Source organism: Pituophis catenifer, unplaced genomic scaffold (assembly GCF_029215685.1).
Source record: "Pituophis catenifer annectens isolate HBS135680 unplaced genomic scaffold, rPitCat1.0.hap2 SCAF_8, whole genome shotgun sequence".
In the NCBI taxonomy this organism is placed as follows: domain Eukaryota; kingdom Metazoa; phylum Chordata; class Lepidosauria; order Squamata; family Colubridae; genus Pituophis; species Pituophis catenifer.
Window position 1 is genome coordinate 57,638,548 of NW_027256888.1, and position 13,842 is coordinate 57,652,389.

The following is a 13,842-nucleotide window of genomic DNA, read 5'->3' on the forward strand; positions in this document are numbered from 1 at the left end:
TGAGTTTAAAACAGGATATTCTCTCTTCCCAGAAATGTTCCTACACTCTTCTATCCATTCCAGAAATATTTTGCACACCATTGTGTTATTTTACAAAAGTATCTGTGGTAGTACTCCAGTTTGTGGATAAAGAATCCATGTCATAAATCAGGGGTGTCAAACTCGCGGCGTCATGTGGCATATCGTGACTTTTTTCCCCTTTACTAAACAGGTGTGGGCGTGGCCAGCGAGTGATGCATCCAGCCCATGAGTCGCGAGTTTGACACCCCTGTCATAGATTATTCTTGTTTTTAAAAAACCTTGTTTATTTCAAACAATTGCTATTAGTGGTGTTATTATAATGTACTGCCATCTAATAGCCTATCTTCTAGTAGGTGTTCCAAGAGTTGGTGTCAGAGCACTATAAGCCTAAAATGTGTTTTTTTTGTTGCTCTATACTAATTATTCTGCACACTTTATTAGTGACTTCTATTGGGGTTAATTTTGTATAATATAAACAATGTAGGGCATTTTTCAGTGCTGCAAAAATATCTGTGAATGCAGTGACCTATTCAAAGCTTGGCTGAATAGGTTTCAAGACAGCTACTCCAAGACAGGTATTTCCATACCAAAAGCTCATGAAAGCCAAGTTTCACTGATATTTTAATTGAAGATGATGTGCTATTTTTTTTTTTAAAAAAAGGAGATTTAATTTTGTCACATGACTTGTTTTAATTTACCTATTAATTATATTTGCTACTTTAATTTTATATTTATATAGGAATAGCTGGTATATGGGGGGAAACGTGGTTTGCTTAGAAAAGATGGATAACGTTTCTGGTTAACTTATTCTAGTTTTCAGTTTTCAGAACCAGTATAGTGGTTCAGTGTGGTTCTAGTGGTGAACTGGCTCAGGTTTGAGTTCATCCTTAGCCATGAAGACTTAAATGATCTAACAAATAAAATTAAAAACAAAAACCATTGTGCTTTAAAAAAAAATAGGTCCTTGCCAAAGAGGCCATTCAGTTTTTCCAGAGTATGCCCTATGCCTCCTATATAGATTGGTTGATTTGATTTATATCCATCACAATTAAAAAGTTCATCCACTATTGCTATTCATCCATCAAAATACTATCAAATGCCCATGGTATAAATGGTAGGCTGAATTTGGCTGGATACAATACATGTAGTCTGATCTTTGGATTTTTCTCCAAGTGGAAATGACCATGATCCTACATGCTGGCATACATCATCTATAAGATCATTTACCACAACACCCCTGTTTTTATTAACAGCAATGGCAAAATTATTTTACTTTCACACTCAGCATTCATAAATTAATATTAATGAATCCATCTGTTTTTCATTTTGTTTTCACTCCTTTCCTGGCAGCCAATTGGCTCCTTTATTTGATTCTTGTAGCTTGCCAAATGAATAATACATTGTTTTCTTTTCAGAATTTATGGAGAATTTCTGCAAACACTTCATATCAAAACAAGTACTTGTAATGGGTTGCATTCAGTTTATGGCTGACACAAGTGTGGGAAAAATAATTTACAAAAAGGATCAGTTTTGAGGAGAGAATCAATGCAGAATTGCTTATGCTTAAATGGTCAATGTCATATTTTCCACTACAAATTTACATTCAATTTTCCTTTGGCCAGATAAATATGTTCTAAGCATGTCAGACCCATTTTTGGTCTTGTCCGTGGTTAAGGCACCAGGCTAGATACTGGGAGACCATGAGTTCTAGTCTCACCTTAAACATGGAAGCTAGTTAGGTGACTCTGTCTTTACCCAACTCATCTCACAGGATTGTTTTGAGAAGAATAGGAGGATAAAGGAGTATTATGTATGTTTGTCACCTTGAGTTATTTATCAAACTAATAAAGATGTGATTAAAAAATGGTATTGTCTAGCAACTGGAAGGTAAAAACTCCAAGCGCCAAAAGAAAATGATGATGATATTCAGGGTTTTGTTTAATTCCTGGTTGTCTTCAGAAGTTGAATCATGTAATATTGAAGAAAACTTTTTTTCTATGTTTCAATTCCACATCTCTTCAGGGGAAATACGTAGAATAAATGAATATAAATTATCCTATCTCACACCACAGGCTGATGAAGAAAGAGTATGGTTCACCATTTATTCTTATTTAAGTATGATTCCGTTGATGTGATTTAAAAAAAGATACCCTGGCATACACTCAAAATTTAATCAGTAGAAACAAATGTTTTATGGCTTAGTCTTGCTTGGAACTTTAAAAGGATATTCTTTCAGAATCTCTCCTGTCTAGGACACTACTCATTCTGCCAAAAGTAATGTTGGGAGAGTGTCAGCTTCTGCTTTCTGGATATAATCGATGCTTCCTTCCTGATTGTCCTGCTATTTTTTGCCCTTCTCTGATAGACAATAAAACAACAATGCTAAGGATATGAACATAGATCCTCGAGCACAAGGAGTCATGTAATCCCAAACAAAAGCAATAAATATGATAAAACAACCTACTGTCTCTACTTATTCATTTCTATAGGCTTAATTTTGATTTCAGTTGGGCAACCAAAGTAACTTGTCAAAAGAGGATTATTTAAAAAGGCCAACCGTGAAAGGAAAAACTCAATATAAAAATTTCTCAGTATTTCATGGTTTTTTTAAAAAATAAAACTGCATATTATTTCTTCTTATATGTGTAATGGTTTGAATGTGGTTCAGGAAGATATTCAAATTTCCATTTGACTGCTTCAGTCAGTGGACATTCTGGGGCAGTCTCTCATTGCAGCACAAACATCTTGCTGGATCAGGGATGTCAAACTCAAGGCCCGCAGGCAGAATCCGGCCCACAGAGTGCTTAGATTGGGCCCACAGGGCCACCTTAGCAACAGCGAAGGACCGGCCCATGGTGGCTCTGCCAGTAAAAACAGAACTACGTTTTCCCTTGCAGAGGGTTGCAGGAGGCCATCTCAGTAGGAAACTGAGCTCAGGAGCCTGTTTTCGCTGGGGGAGCGCTCGGGCCACCACAGGCATCCCCAACACGAGTGACTTTGAGCAGGCCATGCCCATCCTGGCCACACCCACCCCGGCCTTCTGAGGTCAAAGGCAACCCTGATGCAGCCCTCAATGAAATCGAGTTTTACACCCCATCCTAGATTATTGTTTGGTGATAACATTATACAAGGCTCTTCATGTATCCTATCAATTGTCAGAGAAGAGGCAAGATATAAATGTAAAAAAAAAAAGAATGTTTCTTTTTGTTATGTGCTGCTTTTACTGTTAGTTTAATGTCTGAACCCTCCTTGAAGTATTTTTTTTTAAAATATAAAGTTTGAGGCTCATTTGGACACTTACCAACAGCATTTGCTCTTTCCAGTATTTCTGTACCATATTGGAGAGAAGCAACAGCAAGAAAACAGGATCTACCAATTCCATTTGCAAAATATGTGTTTGTGTTGTGTTGTGCATCTCATTCTTAGCTGATGAATTTCTGAAATGTTCTCACTTGTAATGAGCACCCACTGTAGGAAATAGATAAACTCTCCCTCAAATCAAGCTAGACATCTGGTGATTGTTGATTTCTTGGCAACAATATAAAAAATTATTTTCCACTGCCATCTTATAAAATATTTAATTTTCCATTCTAGGCTACACACAGATTTCCTAATATTTTCCATCCAAATGTTTAACTTTTACAGGTCTGCCAAGATCAATTGCATCCCCTGTTTTATTTTCTAGTTTATTATGAAAAGCCATAGTTCTTTCTCAGAAAAGGAAGAACTGGGGCTTATGTAAATAATGCTGCAAAGGAACTGCAAGCCCTAGTACTAAAAAGTCAAAGGCTATGGTAAAAACAACAACCCTAAAATGAAAAACAATTGGTACAACTACTCTTAGGATCGACAATAACAATATTGAAATGATGGGTAGTTTCTTCCATTTAAAATCAACTATCAATAGTAAAGGAACCAAGCGGTCAAGAAATATGCCCCAGACTGGGGCTCGGTAGAGCAGCCATGATTGAAAAAAAAAAAATTCAAATGCCATGACATGTCTGACTCTACAGAGATCAGGATCATGCAAGCCATGGTATTCCTGTGACACACTATGAAAGTTGGACCTTACAGTAGCAGGAGAGAAAGCATATTAATACTTTTGAAAACAAACCGATGAATCAGTGAATAAATCAAGCCAGAGTTCTTCCTTGACATGCAAATGAACAGAATAACAGAGTTGGAAGGGACCTTGGAGGTCGTCTAGTCCAACCTCTTGTTGGGCAGGAAATCCTATACCAGTGATGGCTAACCTTTTCTGGACCGAGTGCCCAAAGTGCGCCCGACCCCCCAAAATCCAATGTGCACGCTGCCCCCGCACATGCGCCCCCCCCACATATGCGCACGTGGACCCATCCACGTGTTCCTCCGCACATGGGCATTTGGCCCCCTCACGTGCCTTGCTCCCATGCATGCACATGGGCCCCTGCATGTGCCCCACCACATGCACAGCAGAGACCCAAAGATCAGCTGGTCAGCGGGAAGTGCAGGCATGCGCAACAGCTGAACTGGGGCAATGGCTCATGTGCCATCAGAGAGCGCTGCGTGCCACCTCTGACTTGCGTGCCATAGGTTCGCCATCATGGCCCTATACCAACCCTATACCAGGTTCAAATTGTCCTACTTCAGACAAATTATGCAAGACACAACTCTCTGGAAAAGGCTCTAATGCTGGGAAAGGTAGAACGAAAGGGGAGGGGATGATCAGCAAGGTGGACGGACTCAGTCTTGGGGAGACATGAACGAATAGGTGAGAGATGGATTGTTTCAGAAGAAAAATTATCTGTCTGGTTGCTAGGAGTCAAAAAGCCTGGCGCAAAATCAGAAATACCAGTGATGTAAGTTTAAACTACATATTGGCAATTTCCCTGTTATTTTTTTTTCTTCCCAAACAGTAAAAGAATCGGAGAAGTCATTGAACAACGCAAAAATTGTTCCAGCCTCTTCTTTCTTGCTGACAGATTTTAAAGTTCCGATGTAGTTGAGACAGATGAATTATTTCACATTCTGTGTCAAATAGTTTGGGATGGTCTAACTGTGCTGAATATAAAGAAGAAAATTTAATATGTGGACCAGCTCTTCTTGCACAGAATAAGAGATTCTCCAGAAAGAGCAGCCTAAATATAATCATTTCTGCTGGCACAAAAAGCCGTTTTTGGGAATGATGAGTTTGATTTCTAAAACCTGTCAGGTATGCTGCCAAATGACTGTTATTTCGAGCGAGCCCATTTATTTGGGGTTGATGGCTTTCACAAGACAAATGTGCTGCTGTTAACATTGTTTTAGCACATAAATGCCATTTATAATTGTAGCAGTCAATCCTCTTAATTCCAAAAAATGGCTTTAGGTTTCACTCAGTGATCTCATTTAATGATACGGATGAAGTTGCAAATTAAAGGTTCATATAATGAATTATATGTTCTTATACGAACCAAACAGCCTTCGCCAAAGCGTCTTACTCCATTTCTAATTAAATCATGAGGTCTGATGCTTAGTTTTTATGACTACACTATTATAATGCCTGAGATCAGAATTTCATATTCAGGTCTCTATGACCACAAAAATGAAAAAATATGTTAGGAACCGAGCAATTGAGTCTCTAAACTGGCTTTAAAACCCATTTGTGTGTATGTATATATTTTTTTTCAATTTATTGTATATATTTGCTCATTGCACATCTGTGACTATATAAATCCAGATATTCCTCCTGCATTCAATCTCTGCATAATATGCTGCTGCTTTTTTATTCTGATCAGAAAACACATCAGAAAAATTTCCTTCAGCAGTCAAGGTCTTTTAAAGCCAATGGTTAAAGTAATGCCAAAATAAGAAAAATATAATACTATAACATACACGGATTTCATGCAGCATGCCCAAATGCCATTGTATAACATTGTGAAACATCACTAAATTACTACTTGGTTTTACTTCTAATAAAAGAGAGAAAGAGAAAAAAGAATAGAAGGAAACAAGAAAAAGATTATGTTGATTGTTTTATGCTTCCCATAACCCCTATAAGGTGACTCTGGGCAGTTTACAGATTATAAAAAGATAAATAAAAAAGCTATTAAAATAATAAAAGCTATTTTTTAAAAAACCTGCAGGACTGATAGATAAACAGCATGGGGATAAGGTGGCCTTATACTGACAAAGTGAGTGCCCACCTCAGAATGCCAAGCCAGCCAACAAAACCAAGTTTTTATACCAACTTTTAATAAGGCCAAAAGGGTAAGAGCAGTTCTCACCTCCGATGCTGGGTGTTTCACAGGGATGGGGGCACAACAGAATAGTTCCTGTCTATTGGAATTCTTTAGCAGACAGGGTCCATAGAAAGACTCTCCCACTGGCATGAGTAAGGGCATTTTTATTCTAATGCCATTGGGTAAGATAGCTCCTTGGATACCCTTTTTAAAAAGCCATACACCTTAATTTATCATTATTTTAACATTATGACTTTTAAGTGGATTTAACTCAGATATTCCCAACTTCAGCTACCTAACATTTAAAGCATCACAATACTGTTCATGTTTCCTTGACTACAAAAAATGTATTTCTTGATTCTTTGCTTTTTGTCTAGGGGCCAGGAGTTTACTTGCATTAAAAAACTTTACCTAAACTTATAAATAATAAATGAAAATTAAGACATGGGAAACTCATCTTTCAATAATCAACAAAGCTTCTGGTCCTGGCAACCCATCTTATGTAGCAGTGGTGGAATTCAAAATTTTTTACTAGCGGTTCTGTGGGTGTGGCTTGGTGGGCATGGTGTGGCTTGATCGGTGTGGCAGGGGAAGGATATTGCAAAATCTCCATCCCCACCCCACCCCTGGGGAAGGATACTGCAAAATCCCCATTCCCTCCCCACTCCTGGGGGACGGATATTGCAAAATCTCCATTCCCACCCCACTCAGAGGCCAGCCAGAGGTGGTATTTGCCGGTTCTCCAAACTACTCAAAATTTCCGCTACCGATTCTCCAGAACCTGTCAGAACCTGCTGAATACCACTTCTGTTATGTAGGTGTTGTATAGGAGTTACACTCCAAAGGCAAATTGCATTTTTAGCTCCCATTGTCTGTAAACCTCTGGACCACAGTTTTTGTTGTATTTTTTTTAACACAATTTTCACTGAGAAAAAATGTACAAGATTAAAAACAACTGAAACACAAATAATTAGAAAAAATAAAACTTATTAAATGTTAAAATATAAGTTTAAAAAACCCAGTAAAAGTCAAGACAAGAGCAGGGGAAAAAATATCTAAGAAATTATTTTCAATTTTCTTGTTAGAAACATAATTATTTCAGCCCTCCAAATAACATATCATATCATAATTATATGATACGTTATATAACATAGTCATATCATCATCTCTTCTGCCGATAAACAACCCCTTTCAATCAGTAAACCCAAAATCATCAGTTCATTTTTGTTCATTTTCAGGAAAAAATCCATAAAGGGATTCCATTCTTTGTAAAAAATAGTAAAAAAATCAATTTGGCCATTTCAGCAAGTTCTGCCATGATCACAATCCACTCCTCTATTGTGAGTATTTTTATAGTTTCCATCTTTGTGCAGATAATATATTTGTTGCAGTTATGATACCTAAAACCAATTTTCCATAAAATGAATCAAGGTTCATAAGTTCTAGGAAAAATAGTTCTGGTTTCAACTGAAAGTTTTCAAAATTCTCTGCATCATCTTATACATATGTGTCCAATATTTTTCACTTTTTGCAACTCCACCATGTATGGTAAAATGTCCCTTCATGCTTTTTACATTTCCAAACACAGATAGAAGTATCTATATATCTTAGAACATGGCCTGCTGGGAACTGGACCATGGAAGTGGCGGGCAAGCACGCAAAGCTTCATTTGCACATGTGATATCTAGGTTGCACGTGCAAAACCACCTCATCCCTCTCCCCACACCGCCAATCACTGCTGCCACCGTTCCCGGTCCGTGGATCCAGAAAGGTGGGGACTGCTGTCTTAGATAAATTCTCTGGTACCAAATACCAATGGCACACCATTTTATAGAAACTCTCTCTTAAATTATAAGACAATTGAATTTCAACAGACTAAAGCTTTTTGAGAAGGATAATAATTCAGTGGTCATTGTTTCATTATTTTCAACTAAAGGATTTGGCTGAAAAGCAAGAAGTGGAAAAGAGCTCTGCATGAAATCTAGGAAAGCCCTATAATTGGAATTTATTTATTTATTTTATTTTTATTAAATTTATATGCTGCCCTTCTCCCGTAGGACTCGGGGTGGCACACAGAATTAAAAACATATAACAATAAAAATCCTAAAAACAGCCAATATAAAACCCCAAACAGAATAAAATCTCGTAGCAGATCAGGGAAATTGCTGAAACAGCCATGTCTTCAGGTCGGTGCGGAAAGTGCGGAGGTCAGGGGCCGTCCAGAGCCTGATGGGTAACTCATTCCAGAGGGTTGGTGAGGCCACTGAAAACGCCGACATTGTCTGGCCGATGGTACTCGGAGGAGGGCAGCCCTATGTGACTGCACAGGGCGATGGGAGGCTGGTAGGAGCTGGTCCTGCAACTACCCCGGGCCCATGCCATATAGGGCTTTATAGGTTAGAACCAGCACCTTGAAGTGGAACCGAAGAACAACCGGCAGCCAGTGCAGCTCGTGCAGGAGAGGAATTGATGGTTATGGTAGTAGAAAATCTTGCCAAAGATACAAGACAGCATTCTAGATTATTCATAACACTCTTCCCCATGTGGATTTCAAATATGCCAATATGCACATTGTGCCAGCTTTACAAGGTAGACCAGACAGGAAATATAAGCAGATGAATTAATTCCACTTTATTATAAAGTTACACGAGCAGAATCTTACCTGTTTCAAAATACAGCCCCCCCCCCCCCCGCCAAACTCCTCTACCATTATATACTGGTATAAGCAATTTTTAATCTTTTATCTACATGAGGGAAATGTTATGGATGGAAAGAGAAAATATTGTATTGGTTTTGCTTTTCTAACAAAATAAGAACGTGGTTTGCAATTTGAACCATACTGAATGCATTTTGTCAGTGAAACTGTGGAATGAGATTGCAATTGGCTTTTAGAAAGTAAGTGGTAAATCAGGAGTGTTTGACCTTGGGGGCTGGATCTGGCCCATGGGGTGCTTAGATCTGGCCTGTGGGGCTACCCTGGAAACAGTGAAGGACCGGCCTGCAGGGCCTCTGCCAGGAAAAAAGGAGCTTGGGAGGGCTCCGTTTTTTCTGGCAGAGGGTTGCAGGAGGCCATTGCAGCTAAAAACGGAGCTCGGGAGCCCGTTTTCACTGGCAGAGCACTTGAGCCACCACAGGTGCCCCCGATAAGAGTGACATCAAGCTGACCACGCCCACCCTGGCCATGCCCACCACAGCCCCCAAGGTCAAACTCAACCCTGATGCGGCCTCGATTGTTTGACATCCCTGTTCTAGATTATTGAAACAGAGATGATGGAAGAATGAGAGCTGGAATCATACTGAATGAATTAAATTTTCCGTTCAAAAATGATTGTAGGGGGTATGGTTACTATTGATTGACAGAGTTCTTATAAGCCCTACAATAAAAGAGAGAGGGGGGAGGGAGGGAGGGAGGAGGGAGGGAACAGGAGACTGGAGGTTGTAAAAGGTTATATATCCAACAAAATACATCTTACTTAACTAATGATAGCTATTATAACATTAAATCTGCCCGCATATATTTGTACTTGAATATAAATAATTCTAGAGAAATATGTAACTTTTTCATTTCGTGTTATGTATACTCATGTCACTTGGTCAAAGGACAAAAATCTAACATTTACAGTTGGACATAAATAAATAATTAGGAGGAAAAACAAAGAGGAAAAATTCTAAAATATTAAAGGCATGCTGAACAAACTGTTTCAAAATGGAGACATTAAGGCAATAGATAGGTAATGTAAAGTAGCAGATTAAATTTAGTACTTGGGCGAATACTAATTGATTTTCATTTTATTCATCTAATCCTAGCCATCACATAATATTCTGTTAAAAACAGGGCAATTTAAAGTGTTATTTGAAATAAATCTATCTGAACAGGTCCCTGAGAATTAGCTAGTGTGCACAAAATTCAGCCAATCCTTTCCCAAAAGTCTGTCTCCCAAGATTACATATTGGCAATTGCTGGAAAATTACTATCTACTGCCCTCCTGTGGCACCACAGTATTTTCATTTGCACAGACTGCATTTGACTGTAAGACAGGGGTGTCAAACTCGATTTCATTGAGGGCTGCATCAGAGTTATGTTTGACCTCAGGGGTGTGGCTGGGGTAGGCATGGCCAGCTTGACATCACTTGTGTTGGGGACACCCCACACGGCCGTCGCAACCAAAAACAGAGCTCGGGAGGGCTGTGCATGGCCCTCGCAAGCTCCATTTTCACTGGCAGAGGCACCATGGGTCAGTCCTTCGCTGTTTCCAGGGTGGCCCTGTGGGCCAGATCTAAGCATCCTGCCAGCTGGATCCAGCCCATGGGCCTTGAGTTTGACACCCCTCCTTAGTAGTGAAATCCAATTTTTGTTACTACCGGTTCTGTGGGCATGGCTTGGTGGGCGTGGCAGGGGAAGGATACTGCAAAATCCCTACTCCCTCCCACTTCTGGGGGAAGTATATTGCAAAATCTCCATTCCGACCCCACTCTAGGGCCAGCCAGAGGTGGTATTTGACGGTTCTCTGAACTACTCAAAATTTCAGAACCTGTTGGATTTCACCCCTGCCCCTGCTGCAAGGAGTACATTTTAAACATGTAAACTGCAGGAAGGTTTTCCTCAGAAAGAAAGAAGAAATGAAGAGAAGAAATGATACAGCTTTTGACAACTTTCATCCACAAAAAATATTGAATTTATCATTTGTGTAGAATACCGTAATGTAGAAATGAATTGATTGCTGAAAATCTTTGACGCAACTCCCAGAAATCTCTATTTTTTAAGGTTTCATGTGATAAAAGGAAAGATTCTTAATTATATAGTTGATTAGTCAATTATATTTTAAAAATTATGTTTTGTTCCATGGGGGAAACATGGGGGAGACGGGTTCCGTAAAACCATTCTAAATAGTAAAATTTGGGAAAACAGAATCACCACCAATTTTACCAAAAGGGGTGTCCTATGAGCCCTTGTCCCAGAAATTAGTGCAAAGGCCAATTGTCCCCCCAAATTGATCAGTACAGTTCAAGTTAGTATGAGTTTGAGAGATGTGATATGGGCTGAGCACTGGGTCTATAATGGAATGATGAGGCTGTGGGGAAAAACCAGGTGTCTAACTTTTCCTGCAATCTGGCTTTTCCTGCAGTACTGATGGCAAAGGGTGCAATGATTCACAGAGGCTTCTTTGGTGTCATCAACCTAAACCTAATAGGAAACTTGTATGGAAAGCAAAACAAATTGCCAGCCTACAACAATTTATTTAAGTTTCTATTATTCCCCCTGGCCCTAAATGGCTTTCATGAGCTTCGTAGAGAATTAAAATAATGAATGCCTACCTTTGGGAGCCCACCTGCTCAAAAAGGACAAAGATATAATAACGAGAAGGTTCTGCTGGATTGCTGAAATGTGAGAGAGGCAGCATTTGGCAAATAGCTGCTGTGCAGCTACCTATCTGCTGCATGGCAACAATTCATGAATGGACAGGTCCCACCAACAGTCTTTGGGGGAAATACATCATCTTCCAAATTTCCAAATGTGCCCACCATTCCAGTAAATTGGAGATCCCTTTGATAGTATGGTATGTTATCTACTGTACATTTTATATACCACTTTAATAATTTAACCACTATTTCTTGCATATAACATAACAGGATTAAAACTTCATCTCATATTTAATATCCCTCCAATTTTTTTCATGTTTTTCTGTGGACCATAGTTTTCATTCTTGCATTCCATGTTCCGAGTTTGCATTCCATCAGGGAATGTTGAAGAGTTTCCGGAATTCTTCTGTGATTCCTCTCTTGTGCCTAAGAACAAAATGAGACAACTCGCCATGGCTAACTCGCTGCTGTCAATTTGCCACACTGTGGGATAACTCATTACTGGATAATTTAACAATTCATTTTAATTATTTTAATTTTTGTCACTCACATTTCATTTTGTTCCTACTTTTTCATCCTTTCATTAATGATTCTATTCTACCATTTCTTTCACATTAGTGTAACTCTTCTCCTGTGGCAAGTTGGCTACGGTGAGTTGGCCATGGTGAATTGTCATAGACCTGCTTAAGAAGCCTGCATCAGGGCACGTTTTTCCTGTGTTGCCTTTCATCTTTGTTATCAATGGTATCAAACTGTATTTGTTTAATTACAATAATCTATGCAATCTGTTTATATATGAATTTGGTGGCTTAGTCCTCTAGCTAACATTGCCTAACAACTTAATATAAATCGGGGTTACAATATCCGAGCTGCAAATGTTCAAATGTTTTTCTCAACTCAATCCATGCAGCAAAACCCATAGAAATTAATTCTTCAATTGCTACATCCTCCAATCTTATACATTTTGACTATAGCACCCCAAAATTCTGAAGTTCTATTTCCAGCCTGGATGGCGTGATTGAGCCAAGAAAACATGTAGCTAGAATGGGGCAAAGTTTGGTAGTACTGTTTGGTGGTAATACTGTTTTATTTCTATTTTTTATTGTAAGCTGCCAAGAGATGTTTTTATCATGGGCAGCCTTATAACACAAATAATAAAATAAAAATGTAAATAATAAAAGGCAGAAAGCTAGTTTGGTCTAGTGCTAAGGGAATCAGGCTAGAGACTAAAAGCTGGCTGGGTGAGTTTGGGCCAGACTCCCTCTCAACCCATGATGTTAAGCTTGGCCAACAAGCCAGTAAACCAATTCCTGTTGCAACCAATGGATCAACACTCCCTTGATGTGAAAAAAAGCAGGTCTTGCATTTGGGGCAGTGATGAAATGTAAAATTACTACCGGTTCTGTGGGTGTGGATTGGGGGGGGTTAATGTGACTGTGTGGGCGTGGCCAACTTTTTTTTTTTTTTTACTTTTAAAAGCATTTTTTCTACAACTTCTTCGGCTGAAGAGATTGTAGAAAAAAATGCTTTTAAAAGCCTCGGACGATCAGGCAACTCAGCTGGGATCGTCCGAGGCTTTTAAAAGCATTTTTTTTGGCCAAAGAGGTTGTAGAAAAAATGCTTTTAAAAGTACAAAAAAGCCTCTGATGATCATGTGGCTCAGGGGGAGGGGGCATAGGGATTTTTGCTACCGGTTCTTCGAACTACCCGCCACCATCGCTATCGGATCGGCTGATCCAGTCCGAAATGGGAGTATTTCACCCCTGATTTGGGGGTAAATACTAGGACTAAAGAAAAAGGAAGGGAAGGAGGGAGGGAGGGAGGAATTTGAATATATAAACAAAGGAATATATATATTCCATTTCAAAATATTTCAATAAAATGAAATATATTTAATATTTATTTATTTATTACATGTATATATATGCCGCCATTCTCCCGAAGGACTCAGGGCGGCGAACACAAGTTAAGAGACAAGTACAATAAAATCATAATTTAGTCCAAATAATTAATTAGTAGTAAATAATAAAGCCCGGAATCAGTCTCAGCCTATTTGTTTGAAAAGCCAAGTCTTCAAGTCCCGACGGAAGGAGCGGAGATCAGGAGCCGTCCGGAGCTCAGTAGGTAATTCATTCCAGAGGGTGGGAGCACCCACAGAGAACACCCTACCCCTGGGCACAGCAAGGTGGCATTGGCTCGCCGTCGGAATCCTGAGGAGAGCGGCCCTATGTGAGCGAACAGGACGCTGAGAGGCAGGCAG